This window comes from Gorilla gorilla, chromosome 20 (assembly GCF_029281585.2).
Source record: "Gorilla gorilla gorilla isolate KB3781 chromosome 20, NHGRI_mGorGor1-v2.1_pri, whole genome shotgun sequence".
Classification (NCBI taxonomy): domain Eukaryota; kingdom Metazoa; phylum Chordata; class Mammalia; order Primates; family Hominidae; genus Gorilla; species Gorilla gorilla.
The window spans coordinates 1,415,252-1,440,133 of NC_073244.2; positions in this window are offsets into that span (position 1 = coordinate 1,415,252).

A 24,882-nucleotide genomic window follows, 5' to 3' on the forward strand; every position below is an offset into this window, starting at 1 on the left:
CTGTATGAACATATAAATATCTACACCGCCATCTGTATTAAGATGGAGATATCTACACCGCTATCTGTATAAACATGGAAGTATCTACACCGCTATCTGTATAAACATGGAAATATCTACACCGCTATCTGTATAAACATAGAAATATATACACCGATACCTGTATAAACATGGAAATATCAGCACCGCTATCTGTAGGAACATGGAAATATCTACACCGCCATCTGTATTAACATGGAAATATCGTCACCGCCATCTGTATGAACATGGATATATCTACACAGCCATCTGTATGAACATGGAAATATCTTCACCGCCATCTGTATGAACATGGATATGTCTACACAGCCGTCTGGATGAACATGGAAATATCTACACCGCTATCTGTATGAACATGGAAATATCTACACCGCTATCTGTGTAAACATGCATACACCTTCACCGCTCTCTGTATAAACATGGAAATATCTACACCACTGTCTGTATGAACATGGAAATATCTACACCGCTATCTGTTTGAACATGGAAATATCTACACCGCTATCTGCATGAAAATGGAAATATCTACACAACTATCTGCATATAAATGGAAATATCTACACAGCTATCTCTTTGCACATGGAAATAACTACACCGCTATCTCTATAAAAATGGAAATATCTACACCGCTATCTGTATAAACACGGAAATATGTTCACCGCTACCTGTATAAACATGGAAATATCAGCACCGCTATCTGTATGTACATGGAAATATCTACACCGCCATCTGTATGAATATGGAAATACCTGCACCGCCATCTGTATTAACATATAAATATCTACACCGCCATCTGTATTAAGTTGGAGATATCTACACCACTATCTGCATAAACATGGAAATATCTACACCGCTATGTGTATAAACATGGAAATATCTACACCGCAACGTGTATAAACATGGAAATATCTACACCGCTATCTGTAAAAACATGGAAATATCTACACCACTACATGTATAAACATGGAAATATCAGCACCGCTATCTGTATCAACATGGAAATATCTACACCGCTATCTGTATAAACACCGAAATATGTACACCGCTATCGGTATGAACTTGGCAATATCTACACGGCTATCTGTATGAACATGGAAATATCTACACCGCTATCTGCATGAACATGGAAATATCTACACAGCCATCTGGATGAACATGGAAATATCTACACCGCCATCTGTATGAACATGGAAATACATACACCGCTATCTGTATGAACATGGAAATATCTACACCGCTATCTGTATGAACATGGAAATATCTACACCGCTATCTGTATGAACTTGGAAATATCTTCACTGCCATCTGTATGAACATGGATATATCTACACAGCCATCGGGATGAACATGGAAATAACTACACCGCTATCTGTGTAAACATGCATACATCTTCACCGCTATCTGTATAAACATGGAAATATCTACACCGCCATCTGTATGAACATGGAAATATCTACACCGCCATCTGTATTAAGAAGGAGATATCCACACCGCTATCTGTATAAACATGGAAATATCTACACCGCTATCTGTATTAACATGGAAATATCTACACCGCTATCTGTATAAAGACGGAAATATGTTCACCGCTACCTGTATAAACATGGAAGTATCAGCACCGCTATCGGTATGAACATGGCGATAACTACACGGCTATCTGTATGAACATGGAAATATCTACACTGCTATCTGTATGAACATGGAAATGTCTTCACCGCCATCTGTATGAACATGGATATATCTATACAGCCATCTGGATGAATATGGAAATATCTACACCGCTATCTGTATGAACATGGAAATATCTACACCGCTATCTGTATGAACATGGGAATATCTACACAGCCATCTGGATGAACACGGAAATATCTACACTGCTATCTGTATGAACATGGAAATATATACACCGCTATCTGTATGAACATGGAAATATCTACACCGCTATCTGTATGAACATGGAAATATCTACACCACTATCTGTATGAACATGGAAATATCTACAACGCTATCTGTATGAACATGGAAATAACTTCACCGCCATCAGTATGAACATGGATATATCTACACAGCCATCTGGATGAACGTGGAAATACCTACACCGCTATCTGTGTAAACATGCATACCACTTCACCGCTATCTGTATAAACATGGAAATATCTACACCGCTATCTTTATGAACATGGAAATATCTACACCGCTAACTGTTTGAACAGGGAAATATATACACCGCTATCTGGTTAAAAATGGAAATATCTACAACGCTATCTGTATGAACATTTAAATACTTACACCGCTATCTGTATGAACATGGAAATATCTACACCGCTATCTGTATGAACATGGAAATATCTACAACGCTATCTGTATGAACATGGAAATACCTTCACCGCCATCTGTATGAACATGGATATATCTACACAGCCATCTGGATGAACATGGAAATATCTGCACCGCTATCTGTATGAACATGGAAATATCTACACCGCTATCTGCATGAACATGGATATATCTACATAGCCATCTGGATGAACATGGAAATATCTACACCGCTATCTGTGTAAACATGCATACACCTTCACCGCTATCTGTAAAAACATGGAAATATCTACACCGCTATCTTTATGAACATAGAAATATCTACACCGCTAACTGTTTGAACAGGGAAATATATACACCGCTATCTGCATGAAAATGGAAATATCTACACAGCTATCTGCTTATACATGGAAATATCTACACAGCTATCTCTTTACACATGGAAAAAAAAACACCGCTATCTGTATGAACATGGAAATATCTTCAACGCCATCTGTATGAACATGGAAATAGCTGCACCGCCATCTGTATGAACATATAAATATCTACACCGCCATCTGTATTAAGTTGGAGATATCTACACCCCTATATGCATAAACATGGAAATATCTACACCGCTATCTGTATAAACACGGAAATATCTACACCGCTATGTGTATAAACATGGAAATATCTACACCGCTATCTGTAAAAACAAGGAAATATCTACACCGCTACATGTATAAACATGGAAATATCAGCACCGCTATCTGTATGAACATTTAAATATCTACACCGCCATCTGTATGAACATGGAAATATCTTCACCGCCATCTGTAGGAACATGGATATATCTACACAGCCATCTGTATGAACATGGAAATATCTACACCGCTATCTGTATGAACATGGAAATATCTTCACCGCTATCTGTATGAACATGGAAATATCTTCACCGCCATCTGTATGAACATGGATAAATCTACACAGCCATCTGGATAAACATGGAAATATCTACACCGCTATCTGTATGAACATGGAAACACCTACACCGCTATCTGTGTAAACATGCATACATCTTCACCGCTATCTGTATAAACATGGAAATATCTACACCGCTATCTGTACGAACATGGAAATATCTACCCTGCTACCTGTTTGAACATGGAAGTATCTACACCGCTATCTGCATGCAAATGGAAATATCTACCCAGCTATCTGCATATACATGGAAATATCTACACAGCTATCTCTTTACACATGGAAATAACTACACCGCTATCTCTATAAACATGGAAATATCTACACCACCATCTGTATGAACATGGAAATATCTGCACCGCCATCTGTATGAACATATAAATATCTACACCGCCATCTGTATGAAGAAGGAGATATCTACACCGCTATCTGTATAAACATGGAAATATCTACACCGCTATCTGTATAAACATGGAAATATCTACACCGCTATCTGTATCAACATGGAAATATCTACACCGCTATCTGTATAAACACGGAAATATGTACACCGCTATCGGTATGAACATGGCAATATCTACACGGATATCTGTATGAACATGGAAATATCTTCACTGCCATCTGTATGAACATGGATATATCTACACAGCCATCTGGATGAACATGGAAATATCTACACCGCTACCTGTATAAACATGGAAATATCAGCACCGCTATCTGTATGAACATGTAAATATCTACACCGCTATCTCTAAGAACATGGAAATATCTACACTGCTATCTGCATGAACATGGAAATAGCTTCACCGCTATCTGTATGAACATGGAAATATCTACACCACTATCTGTATGAACATGGAAATATCTTCACCGCCATCTGTATTAACATGGATATATCTACACAGCCATCTGGATGAACATGGAAATATCTACACCGCTATCTGTGTAAACATGCATACATCTTCACCGCTATCTGTATAAACATGGAAATATCTACACCGCTATCTTTATGAACATGGAAATATCTAAACTGCTAACTGTTTGAACACGGAAATATATACACCGCTATCTGCATGAAAATAGAAATATCTACACAGCTATCTGTATGAACATGGAAATACATACACCGCTATCTGTATGAACATGGAAATATCTACACCGCTATCTGTATAAACACGGAAATATCTACACCGCTATCTGTATGAACATGGAAATATCTACACCGCTATGTGTATAAACATGGAAATATCCACACCGCTATCTGTATAAACATGGAAATATCTACACCGCTACCTGTGTAAACATGGAAATATCAGCACCACTATCAGTATGAACATGGAAATATCTACACCGCCATCTTTATGAACATGGAAATATCTTCACCGCTATCTGCATGAACTTGGATATATCTACACAGCCATCTGTATGAACATGGAAATATCTACACCGCTATCTGTATGAACATGGAAATATCTAAACCGCTAACTGTTTGAACAGGGAAATATCTAAACCGCTATCTGCATGAAAATGGAAATATCTACACCGCTATCTGTATGAACATGGAAATATATACACCGCTATCTGTATGAACATGGAAATATCTACACCGCTATCTGTATAAACACGGAAATATCTACACCGCTATCTGTATAAACATGGAAATATCTACACCGCTATGTGTATAAACATGGAAATATCTAAACCGCTATCTGTTGGAACAGGGAAATATATACACCGCTATCTGCATGAAAATGGAAATATCTACACAGCTATCTGAATATACATGGGAATATCTACACAGCTATCTCTTTACACATGGAAATAACTACAACGCTATCTGTATGAACATGGAAATATCTACAACGCCATCTGTATGAACATGGAAATAACTGCACCGCCATCTGTATGAACATATAAATATCTACACCGCCATCTGCATTAAGAAGGAGATATCTACACCGATATCTGTATAAACATGGAAATATCTACACTGCTATCTGTATAAACATGGAAATATCTACACCGCTATCTGTACAAACATGGAAATATCTACATCGCTACCTGTATAAACATGGAAATATCAGCACCGCTATCGGTATGAACACGGAAATATCTCCACCGCTATCTGTATGAACATGGAAATATCTACACCGCTATCTGTATGAACATGGAAATATCTTCAACGCCATCTGTATGAAAATGGATATGTCTACACAGACATCTGGATGAACATGGAAATATCTACACCGCTATCTGTATGAACATAGAAATATCTACACCGCTATCTGTGTAAACTTGCATACATCTTCACCGCTATCTGTATAAACATGGAAATATCTACACCGCTATCTGTATGAACATGGAAATATCTACACTGCTATCTATTTGAACATGGAAATATCTACACCGCTATCTGCATGAAAATGTAAATATCTACACAGATATCTGCATATACATGGATATATCTACACAGCTATCTCTTTACACATGGAAATATCTACACCGCTATCTCTATAAACATGGAAATATCTAAACCGCCATCTGTATGAACATGGAAATATCTGCACCGCCATCTGTATGAACATATAAATATCTCCACCGCCATCTGTATAAAGAAGGAGATATCTACACCGCTATCTGTATAAACATGGAAATATCAACACCGATATCTGTATGAACATGGAAATATCTACACCGCTATCTGTATGAACATGGAAATATCTACACCGCTATGTGTATGAACATGGAAATATCTTCACCGCCATCTGTATGAACATGGATATATCTACACAGCCATCTGGATGAACATGGAAATATCTACACCGCTATCTGTATGCACATGGAAATATCTACACCTCTATCTGTATGAACATGGAAATATCTGCACCGCCATCTGAATGAACATATAAACATCTACACCGCCGTCTGTATTAAGAAGGAGAAATCTACACCACTATCTGTATAAACAAGGAAATATCTACACTGCTGTCTGTATAAACATGGAAATATCTACACCGCTATCTGTATGAACATGGAAATATCTACACCGCTACCTGTATAAACATGGAAATATCTACACCGCTATCGGTATGAACATGGAAATATCTACACCGCTATGTGTAGGAACATGGAAATATCTACACCGCCATCTGTATGAACATGGAAATATCTTCACCGCCATCTGTATGAACATGGATATATCTACACAGCCATCTGTATAAACATGGAAATATCTAACCCGCTCTCTGTATGAACATGGAAATATCTACACCGCTATCTGTGTAAACATGCATACATCTTCACCGCCATCTGTATGAACATATAAATATCTACACCGCCATCTGCATTAAGAAGGAGATATCTACACCGATATCTGTATAAACATGGAAATATCTACACTGCTATCTGTATAAACATGGAAATATCTACACCGCTATCTGTATGAACATGGAAATATCTACACTGCTATCTATTTGAACATGGAAATATCTACACCGCTATCTGCATGAAAATGGAAATATTTACACAGATATCTGCATATACATGGAAATATCTACACAGCTATCTCTTTACACATGGAAATATCTACACCGCTATCTCTATAAACATGGAAATATCTACACCACTATCTGTATAAATATGGAAATATCTACACGCTACCTGTATAAATATGGAAATATCAGCACAGCTATCTGTATGAACACGGAAATATCTACACCGATATCTCCTTGAACATGGAAATATCTACACCGCTATCTGTATGAACATGGAAATAGCTACACCGCTATCTTTATGAACATGGAAATATCTACACCACTATCTGTATGAACATGGAAATATCTACAACGCTATCTGTATGAACATGGATATATCTACACAGCCATCTGGATGAACATGGAAATATCTACACCGCTATCTGTATGAACATGGAAATATCTACACCGCTATCTGTATGAACATGGATATATCTACACAGCCATCTGGATGAACATGGAAATATCTACACTGCTATCTGTGTAGACATGCATACATCTTCACCGATATCTGTATAAACATGGAAATATCTACACCGCTATCTGTTTGAACATGGAAATATATACACCGCTATCTGCATGAAAATGGAAATATCTACACAGCTATCTGCATATACATGGAAATATCTACACAGCTATCTCTTTACACATGGAAATAACTACACCGCTATCTGTATGAGCATGGAAATATCTACACCGCCATCTGTATTAACATGGGAATATCTGCACCGCCATCTGTATGAACATGGAAATATCTGCACCGCCATCTGTATGAACATATAAATATTTACACTGCCATGTGTATTAAGATGGAGATACCTACACCGCTATCTGTATAAACATGAAAAAATCTACAGCGCTATCCGTATAAACATGGAAATATCTACACCGCTATCTGTATAAACATGGAAATATCTACACCGCTACCTGTAGAAACATGGAAATACCAGCACCGCTATCAGTATGAACATGGAAGAACCTACACCGCCATCTGTATGAACATGGAAATATCTTCAACGCCATCTGTATGAACATGGAAATATCTGCACCGCCATCTGTATGAACATATAAATATCTACACCGCCATCTGTATTAAGATGGAGATATCTACACCGCTATCTGTATGAACATTTAAATATCTACACCGCTATGTGTATAAACATGGAAATATCTACACCGCTATCTGTATAAACATGGAAATATCTACACTGCTACCTGTATAAACATGGAAATATCAGCACCGCTTATCTGTATGAACATGGAAATATCTACACCGCCATCTGTATGAACATGGAAAAATCTTCACCGTCATCTGTATGAACATGGATATATCTACACAGCCATCTGTATGAACATGGAAATATCTTCACCGCCATCTGTATGAACATGGATATGTGAACACAGCCGTCTGAATGAACATGGAAATATCTACACAGCTATCTGTATGAACATGGAAATATCTACACCGCTATCTGTGTAAACATGCATACATCTTCACCGCTATCTGTACAAACAAGGAAATATCCACACCGCTATCTGTATGAACATGGAAATATCTACACCGCTATCTGTTTGAACATGGAAATATCTACACCGTTATCTGCATGAAAATGGAAATATCTACACAGCTATCTGCATATACATGGAAATATCTACAGAGCTATCTCTTTGCACATGGAAATAACTACACCGCTATCTCTATAAACATGGAAATATCTACACCGCCATCTGTATGAAGATGGAAATATCTGCACCGCCATCTGTATGAACATATAAATATCTACACTGCCGTCTGTATTAAGAAGGAGATATCTACGCCGCTGTCTGTATAAGCATGGAAATATCTACACCGCTATCTGCATGAACATGGATATATCTACACCGTTACCTGTATAAACACGGAAATATGTACACCGCTACCTGTATAAACATGGAAGTATCAGCACCGCTATCGGTATGAACATGCCAATATCTACACGGCTATCTGTATGAACATGGAAATATCTACAACGCCATCTGTATGAACATGGAAATATTTTCACCGCCATCTGTATGAACATGGATATATGTACACAGCCATCTGGATGAACATGGAAATATCTACACCGCTATCTGTATGAACATGGAAATAACTACACCGCTATCTGTATGAACATGGAAATACGTACACAGCCATCAGGATGAACATGGAAATATCTACACCGCTATCTGTATGAACATGGATATACATACACCGCTATCTGTATGAACATGGAAATATCTACACCGCTATCTCTATGAACATGGAAATATCTACACCGCTATCTGTATGAACATGGAAATATCTTCACCGCCATCTGTATGAACATGGATATATCTACACAGCCATCTGGATGAACATGGAAATATCTACACCGCTATCTGTATGAACATGGAAATAGCTACACCGCTATCTGTATGAACATGGAAATATCTACAGCACTATCTGTATGAACATGGAAATATCTACACCGCTATCTGTTTGAACAGGGAAGTATATACACCGGTATCTCCTTGAAAATGGAAATATCTACACAGCTATCTGCATATACATGGGAATATCCACACTGCTATCTCTTTACAAATGGAAATATCTACACCGCTATCAGTATGAACATGGAAATATCTACACCGCCATCTGTATGAACATGGAAATATCTGCACCGCCATCTGAATAAACATATAAATGTCTACACCGCCATCTGTATTAAGATGGAGATATCTACACCGCTATCTGTATAAACATGGAAATATCTACACCGCTACGTGTATAAACATGGTAATATCTACACCGCTATCTGTATAAACATGGAAATATCTACACCGCTACCTGTATAAACATGGAAATATCAGCACCGCTATCAGTATGAACATGGAAGTATCTACACCGCCATCTGTATGAACATGGAAATATCTACACCGCCATCTGTATGAACATGGAAATATCTGCACCGCCATCTGTATGAACATATAAATATCTACACCGCCATCTGTATTAAGATGGAGATATCTACACCGCTATCTGTATAAACATGGAAATATCTACACCGCTATGTGTATAAACATGGAAATATCTACACCGCTATCTGCATAAACATGGAAATATCTACACTGCTACCTGTATAAACATGGAAATATCAGCACCGCTATCTGTATGAACATGGAAATATCTACACCGCCATCTGTATGAACATGGAAAAATCTACACCGTCATCTCTATGAACATGGATATATCTACACAGCCATCTGTATGAACATGGAAATATCTTCACCGCCATCTGTATGAACATGGATATGTCTACACAGCCGTCTGGATGAACATGGAAATTTCTACACCGCTATCTGTATGAACATGGAAATATCTACACCTCTATCTGTGTAAACATGCATACATCTTCACCGCTATCTGTATAAACATGGAAATATCCACACCGCTATCTGTATGAACATGGAAATATCTACACCGCTATCTGTTTGAACATGGAAATATCTACACCGCAGTCTGCAGGAAAATGGAAATATCTACACAGCTATCTGCATATACATGGAAATATCTACACAGCTATCTCTTTGCACATGGAAATAACTACACCGCTATCTCTATAAACATGGAAATAACTACACCACCATCTGTATGAACATGGAAATATCTGCACCGCCATCTGTATGAACATATAAATATCTACACCACCATCTGTATTAAGAAGGAGATATCTACACCGCTGTCTGTATAAGCATGGAAATATCTACACCGCTATCTGCATGAACATGGATATATCCACACCGTTACCTGTATAAACACGGAAATATGTACACCGCTACCTGTATAAACATGGAAGTATCAGCACCGCTATCGGTATGAACATGGCAATATCTACACGGCTATCTGTATGAACATGGAAATATCTACAACGCCATCTGTATAAACATGGAAATATCTTCACCGCCATCTGTATGAACATGGATATATCTGCACAGCCATCTGGAAGAACATGGAAATATCTACACCGCTATCTGTATGAACATGGAAATATTTACACCGCTATCTGTTTGAACATGGAAATATATACAGCGCTATCTGCTTGAAAATGGAAATATCTACACCGCTATCTGTATGAACATGGAAATATCTACACCGCCATCTGTATGAACATGGAAAGATCTGCACGGCCATCTGAATAAACATATAAATATCTACACCGCCATCTGTATTAAGATGGAGATATCTACACCGCTATCTGTATAAACATGGAAATATCTACACCGCTATGTGTATAAACATGGTAATATCTACACCGCTATCTGTATAAACATGGAAATATCTACACCGCTACCTGTATAAATATGGAAATATCAGCACCACTATCAGTATGAACATGGAAGTTTCTACACCGCCATCTGTATGAACATGGAAATATCTTCACCGCCATCTGTATGAACATGGAAAAACCTTCACCGTCATCTGTATGAACATGGATATATCTACACAGCCATCTGTATGAACATGGAAATATCTTCACCGCCATCTGTATGAACATGGATATGTGAACACAGCCGTCTGGATGAACATGGAAATATCTACACAGCTATCTGTATGAACATGGAAATATCTACACCGCTATCTGTATAAACATGCATACATCTTCACCGCTATCTATACAAACGTGGAAATATCCACACCGCTATCTGTATGAACATGGAAATATCTACACCGCTATCTGTTTGAACATGGAAATATCTACACCGTTATCTGCATGAAAATGGAAATATCTACAGAGCTATCTGCATATACATGGAAATATCTACACAGCTATCTCTTTGCACATGGAAATAACTACACTGCTATCTCTATAAACATGGAAATATCTACACCGCCATCTGTATGAAGATGGAAATATCTGCACCGCCATCTGTATGAACATATAAATATCTACACTGCCGTCTGTATTAAGAAGGAGATATCTACGCCGCTATCTGTATAAACATGGAAATATCTACACCGCTATCTGTATGAACATGGAAATATCTACACCGCTACCTGTATAAACACAGAAATATGTACACCGCTACCTGTATAAACATGGAAGTATCAGCACCGCTATCGGTATGAACCTGCCAATATCTACACGGCTATCTGTATGAACATGGAAATATCTACAACGCCATCTGTATGAACATGGAAATATGTTCACCGCCATCTGTATGAACATGGATATATGTACACAGCCATCTGGATGAACATGGAAATATGTACACCGCTATCTGTATGAACATGGAAATAACTACACCGCTATCTCTATGAACATGGAAATATCTACACCGCTATCTGTATGAACAAGGAAATATCTTCACCGCCATCTGTATGAACATGGATATATCTACACAGCCATCTGGATGAACATGGAAATATCTACACCGCTATCTGTATGAACATGGAAATATCTACACAGCCATCTGGATGAACATGAAAATATCTACACCGCTATCTGTGTAAACATGCATACATCTTCACCGCTATCTCTATAAACATGGAAATACCTACACCGCTACCTGTATAAACATGGAAATATCTACACCGCTATCTCTATGAACATGGAAATATCCACACCGCTATCTGTATGAACATGGAAATAGCTACACCGCTATCTGTATGAACATGGAAATATCTACACCACTATCTGTATGAACATGGAAATATCTACACCGCTATCTGTTTGAACAGGGAAGTATATACACCGGTATCTGCTTGAAAATGGAAATATCTACACAGCTATATGCATATACATGGGAATATCCACACAGCTATGTCTTTACAAATGGAAATATCTACACCGCTATCTGTATGAACATGGAAATATCTACACCGCCATCTGTATGAACATGGAAATATCTGCACCACCATCTGAATAAACATATAAATATCTACACCGCCATCTGTATTAAGATGGAGATATCTACACCGCTATCTGTATAAACATGGAAATATCTACACCGCTACGTGTATAAACATGGTAATATCTACACAACTATCTGTATATACATGGGAATATCTACACCGCTACCTGTATAAACATGGAAATATCAGCACCGCTATCAGTATGAACATGGAAGTATCTACACCGCCATCTGTATGAAGATGGAAATATCTACACCGCCATCTGTATGAACATGGAAATATCTGCACCGCCATCTGTATGAACATATAAATATCTACAACGCCATCTGTATTAAGATGGAGATATCTACACCGCTATCTGTATAAACATGGAAATATCTACACTGCTATGTGTATAAACATGGAAATATCTACACCGCTATCTGCATAAACATGGAAATATCTACACTGCTACCTGTATAAACATGGAAATATCAGCACCGCTATCTGTATGAACATGGAAATATCTACACCGCCATCTGTATGAACATGGAAAAATCTTCACCGTCATCTGTATGAACATGGATATATCTACACAGCCATCTGTATGAACATGGAAATATCTTCACCGCCATCTGTATGAACATGGATATGTCTACACAGCCGTCTGTATGAACATGGAAATATCTACACCGCTATCTGTTTGAACATGGAAATATCTACACCGCAATCTGCATGAAAATGGAAATATCTACACAGCTATCTGCATATACATGGAAATATCTACACAGCTATCTCTTTGCACAAGGAAATAACTACACCGCTATCTCTATAAACATGGAAATAACTACACCACCATCTGTATGAACATGGAAATATCTGCACCGCCATCTGTATGAACATATAAATATCTACACCGCCATCTGTATTAAGAAGGAGATATCTACACCGCTGTCTGTATAAGCATGGAAATATCTACACCGCTATCTGCATGAACATGGATATATCTACACCGTTACCTGTATAAACACGGAAATATGTACACCGCTACCTGTATAAACATGGAAGTATCAGCACCGCTATCGTTATGAACATGGCAATATCTACACGGCTATCTGTATGAACATGGAAATATCTACAACGCCATCTGTATGAACATGGAAATATCTTCACCGCCATCTGTATGAACATGGATATATCTACACAGCCATCTGGAAGAACATGGAAATATCTACACCGCTATCTGTATGAACATGGAAATATTTACACCGCTATCTGTTTGAACATGGAAATATATACAGCGCTATCTGCTTGAAAATGGAAATATCTACACCGCTATCTCTATGAACATGGAAATATCTACACCGCCATCTGTATGAACATGGAAAGATCTGCACCGCCATCTGAATAAACATATAAATATCTACACCGCCATCTGTATTAAGATGGAGATATCTACACCGCTATCTGTATAAACATGGAAATATCTACACCGCTATGTGTATAAACATGGTAATATCTACACCGCTATCTGTATAAACATGGAAATATCTACACCGCTACCTGTATAAACATGGAAATATCAGCACCACTATCAGTATGAACATGGAAGTATCTACACCGCCATCTGTTTGAACATGGAAATATCTTCACCGCCATCTGTATGAACATGGAAATATCTGCACCGCCATCTGTATGAACATATAAATATCTACACCGCCAACTGTATTAAGATGGAGATATCTACACCGCTATCTGTATAAACATGGAAATATCTACACCGCTATGTGTATAAACATGGAAATATCTACACCGCTATCTGCATAAACATGGAAATATCTACACTGCTACCTGTATAAACATGGAAATATCAGCACCGCTATCTCTCCGCCATCTGTATGAACATATAAATATCTACACCGCCATCTGTATTAAGAAGGAGATATCTACACCGCTATCTGTATAAACATGGAAATATCTACACCGCTATCTGTATGAACATGGAAATATCTACACCGTTACCTGTAGAAACACGGAAATATGTACACCGCTACCTGTATAAACATGGAAGTATCAGCACCGCTATCGGTATGAACATGGCAATATCTGCAAGGCTATCTGTATGAACATGGAAATATCTACAACGCCATCTGTATGAACATGGAAATATCTTCACCGCCATCTGTATGAACATGGATATATCTACACAGCCATCTGGATGAATATGGAAATATCTACACCGCTATCTGTATGAACATGGAAATATTTACACCGCTATCTGTATGAACATGAAAATATCTACACAGCCATCAGGATGAACATGGAAATATCTACACCGCTATCTGTATGAACATGGAAATACATACACAGCTATCTGTATGAACATGGAAATATCTACAACGCTATCTGTATGAACATGGAAATATCTACACCGCTATCTGCATGAACATGGAAATATCTTCACCGCCATCTGTATGAACATTGAAATATCTTCACCGCCATCAGTATGAACATGGATATATCTACACAGCCATCTGGATGAACATGGAAATATCTGCTCCGCTATCTGTATGAACATGGAAATATCTACACCTCTATCTGTATGAACATGGATATATCTACACAGCCATCTGGATGAACATGGAAATATCTACACCGCTATCTTTATGAACATGGAAATATCTACACCACTAACTGTTTGAACAGGGAAATATATACACCGCTATCTGCATGAAAATGGAAATATCTACACAGCTATCTGCTTATACATGGAAATATCTACACAGCTATCTCTTTACACATGGAAATAACTACACCGCTATCTGCACGATCATGGAAATATCTACACCGCCATCTGTATGAACATGGAAATATCTGCACCGCCATCTGTATGAACATTTAAATATCTACACCGCCATCTGTATTAAGATGGAGATATCTACACTACTATCTGCATAAACATGGAAATATCTACACCGCTATCTGTATAGACATGGAAATATCTACACCTCTATGTGTATAAACATGGAAATATCTACACTGCTATCTGTATAAACATGGAAATATCTACACCGCTACCTGTATAAACATGGAAATATCAGAACCGCTATCAGTATGAACATGGAAGTTTCTTCACCGCCATCTGTATTAAGAAGGAGATATCTACACCGCTATCTGTATAAACATGGAAATATCTACACCGCTATCTGTATGAACATGGAAATATCTACACCGTTACCTGTATAAACACGGAAATATGTACACCGCTACCTGTATAAACATGGAAGTATCAGCTCCGCTATCGGTATGAACATGGCAATATCTACACGGCTATCTGTATGAACATGGAAATATCTACACCGCCATCTGTATGAACATGGAAATATCTGCACCGGCATCTGAATGAACATATAAATATCTACACCGCCATCTGTATTAAGATGGAGATATCTACACAGCTATCTGTATAAAGATGGAAATATCTACACCGCTATGTGTATAAACATGGAAATATCTACACCGCTATCTGTATAAACATGGAAATATCTACACCGCTACCTGTATAAACATGGAAATATCAGCACCGCTATCAGTATGAACATGGAAGTATCTACACCGCCATCTGTATGAACATGGAAATATATTCACCGCCATCTGTATGAACATGGAAATATCTGCACCGCCTTCTGTATGAACATATAAATATCTACACCGCCATCTGTATTAAGATGGAGATATCTACACCGCTATCTGTATGAACATGGAAATATCTACACCACTATGTGTATAAACATGGAAATATCTACACCGCTATCTGTATAAACATGGAAATATCTACACTGCTACCTGTATAAACATGGAAATATCAGCACCGCTATCTGTATGAACATGGAAATATCTACACCGCCATCTGTATGAACGTGGAAAAATCTTCACCGTCATCTGTATGAACATGGATATATCTACACAGCCATCGGTATGAACATGGAAATATCTTCACCGCCATCTGTATGAACATGGATATGTCTGCACAGCCGTCTGGATGAACATGGAAATATCTACACAGCTATCTGTATGAACATGGAAATATCTACACCGCTATCTGTATAAACATGCATAAATCTTCACCGCTATCTGTATAAACATGGAAATATCCACACCGCTATCTGTATGAACATGGAAATATCTACACCGCTATCTGTTTGTACATGGAAATATCTGCAACGCTATCTGCATGAAAATGGAAATATCTACACAGCTATCTGCATATACATGGAAATATCTACACAGCTATCTCTTTGCACATGGAAATAACTACACCGCTATCTCTATAAACATGGAAATATCTACACCACCATCTGTATGAAAATGGAAATATCTGCAACGCCATCTGTATGAACATATAAATATCTACACTGCCGTCTGTATTAAGAAGGAGATATCTACGCCGCTATCTGTATAAACATGGAAATATCTACAAGGCTATCTGTATGAACATGGAAATATCTACACCGCTACCTGTATAAACACAGAAATATGTACACCGCTACCTGTTTAAACATGGAAGGATCAGTGCCGCTATCGGTATGAGCATGCCAATATCTACACGGCTATCTGTATGAACATGGAAATATCTACAACGCCATCTGTATGAACATGGAAATATCTTCACCGCCATCTGTATGAACATGGATATGTGTACACAGCCTTCTGGATGAACATGGAAATATCTACACAGCTATCTGTATGAACATGGAAATATCTAAACAGCTAACTGTTTGAACAGGGAAATATCTAAACCGCTATCTGCATGAAAATGGAAATATCTACACCGCTATCTGTATGAACATGGATATACATACACCGCTATCTGTATGAACATGGAAATATCTACACCGCTATCTCTATGAACATGGAAATATCTACACCGCTAACTGTATGAACATGGAAATATCTTCACCGCCATCTGTATGAACATGGATATATCTACACAGCCATCTGGATGAACATGGAAATATCTACACTGCTATCTGTATGAACATGGAAATATCTACACAGCCATCTGGATGAACATGAAAATATCTACACCGCTATCTGTGTAAACATGAATACATCTTCACCGCTATCTCTATAAACATGGAAATACCTACACCGCTACCTGTATAAACATGGAAATATCTACACCGCTATCTCTATGAACATGGAAATATCCACACCGCTATCTGTATGAACATGGAAATAGCTACACCGCTATCTGTATGAACATGGAAATATCTACAGCACTCTCTGTATGAACATGGAAATATCTACACCACTATCTGTTTGAACAGGGAAGTATATACACCGGTATCTGCTTGAAAATGGAAATATCTACACAGCTTTCTGCATATACATGGGAATATCCACACAGCTATCTCTTTACAAATGGAAATATCTACACCGCTATCTGTATGAACATGGAAATATCTACACCGCCATCTGTATGAACATGGAAATATCTGCACCGCCATCTGAATTAACATATAAATATCTACACCGCCATCTGTATTAAGATGGAGATATCTACACCGTTATCTGTATAAACATGGAAATATCTACACCGCTACGTGTATAAACATGGTAATATCTACACCGCTATCTGTATAAACATGGAAATATCTACACCGCTACCTGTATAAACATGGAAATATCAGCACCGCTATCAGTATGAACATGGAAGTATCTACACCGCCATCTGTATGAACATGGAAATATCTTCACCGCCATCTGTATGAACATGGAAATATCTGAACCGCCATCTGTATGAACATATAAATATCTACACCGCCATCTGTATTAAGATGGAGATATCTACACCGCTATCTGTATAAACATGGAAATATCTACACCGCTATGTGTATAAACATGGAAATATCTACACCGCTATATGCATAAACATGGAAATATCTACACTGCTACCTGTATAAACATGGAAATATCAGCACCGCTATCTGTATGAACATGGAAATATCTACACCGCCATCTGTATGAACATGGAAAAATCTTCACCGTCATCTGTATGAACATGGATATATCTACACAGCCATCTGTATGAACATGGAAATATCTTCACCGCCATCTGTATGAACATGGATATGTCTACACAGCCGTCTGGATGAACATGGAAATATCTACACCGCTATCTGTATGAACATGGAAATATCTACACCTCTATCTGTGTAAACATGCATACATCTTCACCGCTATCTGTAAAAACATGGAAATATCCACACCGCTATCTGTATGAACATGGAAATAACTACAACGCTATCTGTTTGAACATGGAAATATCTACACCGCAATCTGCATGAAAATGGAAATATCTACACAGCTATCTGCATATACATGGAAATATCTACACAGCTATCTCTTTGCACATGGAAATAACTACACCGCTATCTCTATAAACATGGAAATATCTACACCAAAATTCTGTATGAACATGGAAATATCTGCACCGCCATCTGTATGAACATATAAATATCTACACCGCCATCTGTATTAAGAAGGAGATATCTAAACCGCTATCTGTATAAACATGGAAATATCTACACCGCTATCTGTATGAACATGGATATATCTACACCGTTACCTGTATAAACACGGAAATATGTACACCGCTACCTGTATAAACATGGAAGTATCAGCACCGCTATCGGTATGAACATGGCAATATCTACACGGCTATCTGTATGAACATGGAAATATCTACAACGCCGTCTGTATGAACATGGAAATATCTTCACCGCCATCTGTATGAACATGGATATATCTACACAGCCATCTGGAAGAACATGGAAATATCTACACCGCTATCTGTATGAACATGGAAATATTTACACCGCTATCTGTTTGAACATGGAAATATATACAGCGCTATCTGCTTGAAAATGGAAATATCTACACTGCTATCTGTATGAACATGGAAATACATACACTGCTATCTGTATGAACAAGGAAATACCTACACCGCTTTCTGTATGAACATGGAAATATCTACACCGCTATCTGTATGAACATGGAAATATCTTCACCGCCATCTGTATGAACATGGATATATCTACACAGCCATCTGGATGAACATGGAAATATCTACACTGCTATCTGTATAAACATGGAAATATCTACACCGCTACCTGTATAAACATGGAAATATCAGAACCGCTATCAGTATGAACATGGAAGTTTCTACACCGCCATCTGTATGAACATGGAAATATCTTTACCGCCATCCGTATGAACATGGAAATATCTGCACCGCCATCTCTATGAACATATAAATATCTACACCGCCATCTGTATTAAGATGGAGATATCTACACCGCTATCTGTATGAACATGGAAATACCTTCACCGCCATCTATATGAACATGGATATATCTAAACAGCTATCTGGATGAACGTGGAAATATCTACACAGCTATCTGTGTAAACATGCATACAACTTCACCGCTATCTGTATAAAAATGGAAATATCTTCACCGCCATCTGTATGAACATGGATATATCTACACAGCCATCTGGATGAACATGGCAATATCTGCACCGCTATCTGTATGAAGATGGAAATATCTACACCGCCATGTGTATGAACATGGATATATCTACACAGCCATCTGGATGAACGTGGAAATATCTACACCGCTAACTGTGTAAACATGCATACAACTTCACCGCTATCTGTATAAACATGGAAATATCTACACCGCTATGTTTATGAACTTGGAAATATCTACACCGCTAACTGTTTGAACAGGGAAACATATACACCGCTATCTGCATGAAAATGGAAATATCTACACCGCTATCTGTATGAACATGGAAATACATACACCGCTATCTGTATGAACATGGAAATATCTACACCGCTATGTGTATAAACATGGAAATATCTACACTGCTATCTGTATAAACATGGAGATATCTACACCGCTACATGTACAAACATGGAAATATCAGCCCCGCTATCTGTATGAACATGGAAATATCTACACTGCCATCTGTATGAACATGGAAATATCTTCACCGCCTTCTGTAGGAGCATGGATATATCTACACAGCCATCTGTATGAACATGGAAATATCTACACCGCTATCTGTATGAACATGGAAATATCTACACTGCTATCTGTATGAACATGGAAATATCTTCACCGCCATCTGTATGAACATGGATATGTCTACACAGCCATCTGAATGAACATTTAAATATCCACACCGCCATCTGTATTAAGATGGAGATATCTACACAACTATCTGCATAAACATGGAAATATCTACACCGCTATCTGTATAAACATGGAAATATCTACCCCGCTATGTGTATAAACATGGAAATATGTACACCGCTATCTGTATAAACATGGAAATATCTACACCGCTACCTGTATAAACATGGAAATATCAGCACCGCTATCAGTATGAACATGGAAGTTTCTCCACCTCCTTCTGTATGAACATGGAAATATCTTCACCGCCATCCGTATGAACATGGAAATATCTGCACCGCCATCTGTATGAACATATGAATATCTACAACGCCATCTGTATTAAGATGGAGATATCTACACCGCTATCTGTATAAACATGGAAATATCTACACCGCTATCTGTATAAACATGGAAATATCTACACCGGTATCTGTATAAACATGGAAATATATACACCGATACCTGTATAAACATGGAAATATCAGCACCGCTATCTGTATGAACATGGAAATATCTACACCACCATCTGTATGAACATGGAAATATCGTCACCGCCATCTGTATGAACATGGATGTATCTACACAGCCATCTGTATGAACATGGAAATATCTTCACCGCCATCTGTATGTACACGGATATGTCTACACAGCCGTCTGGATGAACATGGAAATATCTACACTGCTATCTGTATGAACATGGAAATATCTACACCGCTATCTGTGTAAACATGCATACATCTTCACCGCTATCTGTATAAACATGGAAATATCTACACCGCTATCTGTATGAACATGGAAATATCTACACCGCCATCTGTTTGAACATGGAAATATCTACACCGCTATCTGCATGAAAATGGAAATACCTACACAACTATCTGTATATAAATGGAAATATCTACACAGCTATCTCTTTGCACATGGAAATAACTACACCGCTATCTCTATAAGCATGGAAATATCTACACCGCCATCTGTATGAACATGGAAATATCTACACCGCCATCTGTATTAAGAAGGAGATATCTACACCGCTATCTGTATAAACATGGAAATACCTACACCGCTATCTGTATTAACATGGAAATATCCACACCGCTATCTGTATAAACACGGAAATATGTTCACCGCTACCTGTATGAACATGGAAGTATCAGCACCGCTATCGGTATGAACATGGCAATATCTACACGGCTGTCTGTATGAACATGGAAATATCTACACCGCTATCTGTATGAACATGGAAATATGTACACAGCCATCAGGATGAACATGGAAATATCTACACCGCTATCTGTATGAACATGGATATACATACACCGCTATCTGTATGAACATGGAAATATCTACACCGCTATCTCTATGAACATGGAAATATCTACACCGCTAACTGTATGAACATGGAAATATCTTCACCGCCATCTGTATGAACATGGATATATCTACACAGCCATCTGGATGAACATGGAAATATCTACACCGCTATCTGTATGAACATGGAAATATCTACACAGCCATCTGGATGAACATGAAAATATCTACACCGCTATCTGTGTAAACATGAATACATCTTCACCGCTATCTCTATAAACATGGAAATATCTACACCGCTACCTGTATAAACATGGAAATATCTACACCGCTATCTCTATGAACATGGAAATATCCACACCGCTATCTGTATGAACATGGAAATAGCTACACCGCTATCTGTATGAACATGGAAATATCTACAGCACTCTCTGTATGAACATGGAAATATCTACACCACTATCTGTTTGAACAGGGAAGTATATACACCGGTATCTGCTTGAAAATGGAAATATCTACACAGCTTTCTGCATATACATGGGAATATCCACACAGCTATCTCTTTACAAATGGAAATATCTACACCGCTATCTGTATGAACATGGAAATATCTACACCGCCATCTGTATGAACATGGAAATATCTGCACCGCCATCTGAATTAACATATAAATATCTACACCGCCATCTGTATTAAGATGGAGATATCTACACCGTTATCTGTATAAACATGGAAATATCTACACCGCTACGTGTATAAACATGGTAATATCTACACCGCTATCTGTATAAACATGGAAATATCTACACCGCTACCTGTATAAACATGGAAATATCAGCACCGCTATCAGTATGAACATGGAAGTATCTACACCGCCATCTGTATGAACATGGAAATATCTTCACCGCCATCTGTATGAACATGGAAATATCTGAACCGCCATCTGTATGAACATATAAATATCTACACCGCCATCTGTATTAAGATGGAGATATCTACACCGCTATCTGTATAAACATGGAAATATCTACACCGCTATGTGTATAAACATGGAAATATCTACACCGCTATATGCATAAACATGGAAATATCTACACTGCTACCTGTATAAACATGGAAATATCAGCACCGCTATCTGTATGAACATGGAAATATCTACACCGCCATCTGTATGAACATGGAAAAATCTTCACCGTCATCTGTATGAACATGGATATATCTACACAGCCATCTGTATGAACATGGAAATATCTTCACCGCCATCTGTATGAACATGGATATGTCTACACAGCCGTCTGGATGAACATGGAAATATCTACACCGCTATCTGTATGAACATGGAAATATCTACACCTCTATCTGTGTAAACATGCATACATCTTCACCGCTATCTGTAAAAACATGGAAATATCCACACCGCTATCTGTATGAACATGGAAATAACTACAACGCTATCTGTTTGAACATGGAAATATCTACACCGCAATCTGCATGAAAATGGAAATATCTACACAGCTATCTGCATATACATGGAAATATCTACACAGCTATCTCTTTGCACATGGAAATAACTACACCGCTATCTCTATAAACATGGAAATATCTACACCAAAATTCTGTATGAACATGGAAATATCTGCACCGCCATCTGTATGAACATATAAATATCTACACCGCCATCTGTATTAAGAAGGAGATATCTAAACCGCTATCTGTATAAACATGGAAATATCTACACCGCTATCTGTATGAACATGGATATATCTACACCGTTACCTGTATAAACACGGAAATATGTACACCGCTACCTGTATAAACATGGAAGTATCAGCACCGCTATCGGTATGAACATGGCAATATCTACACGGCTATCTGTATGAACATGGAAATATCTACAACGCCGTCTGTATGAACATGGAAATATCTTCACCGCCATCTGTATGAACATGGATATATCTACACAGCCATCTGGAAGAACATGGAAATATCTACACCGCTATCTGTATGAACATGGAAATATTTACACCGCTATCTGTTTGAACATGGAAATATATACAGCGCTATCTGCTTGAAAATGGAAATATCTACACTGCTATCTGTATGAACATGGAAATACATACACTGCTATCTGTATGAACAAGGAAATACCTACACCGCTTTCTGTATGAACATGGAAATATCTACACCGCTATCTGTATGAACATGGAAATATCTTCACCGCCATCTGTATGAACATGGATATATCTACACAGCCATCTGGATGAACATGGAAATATCTACACTGCTATCTGTATAAACATGGAAATATCTACACCGCTACCTGTATAAACATGGAAATATCAGAACCGCTATCAGTATGAACATGGAAGTTTCTACACCGCCATCTGTATGAACATGGAAATATCTTTACCGCCATCCGTATGAACATGGAAATATCTGCACCGCCATCTCTATGAACATATAAATATCTACACCGCCATCTGTATTAAGATGGAGATATCTACACCGCTATCTGTATGAACATGGAAATACCTTCACCGCCATCTATATGAACATGGATATATCTAAACAGCTATCTGGA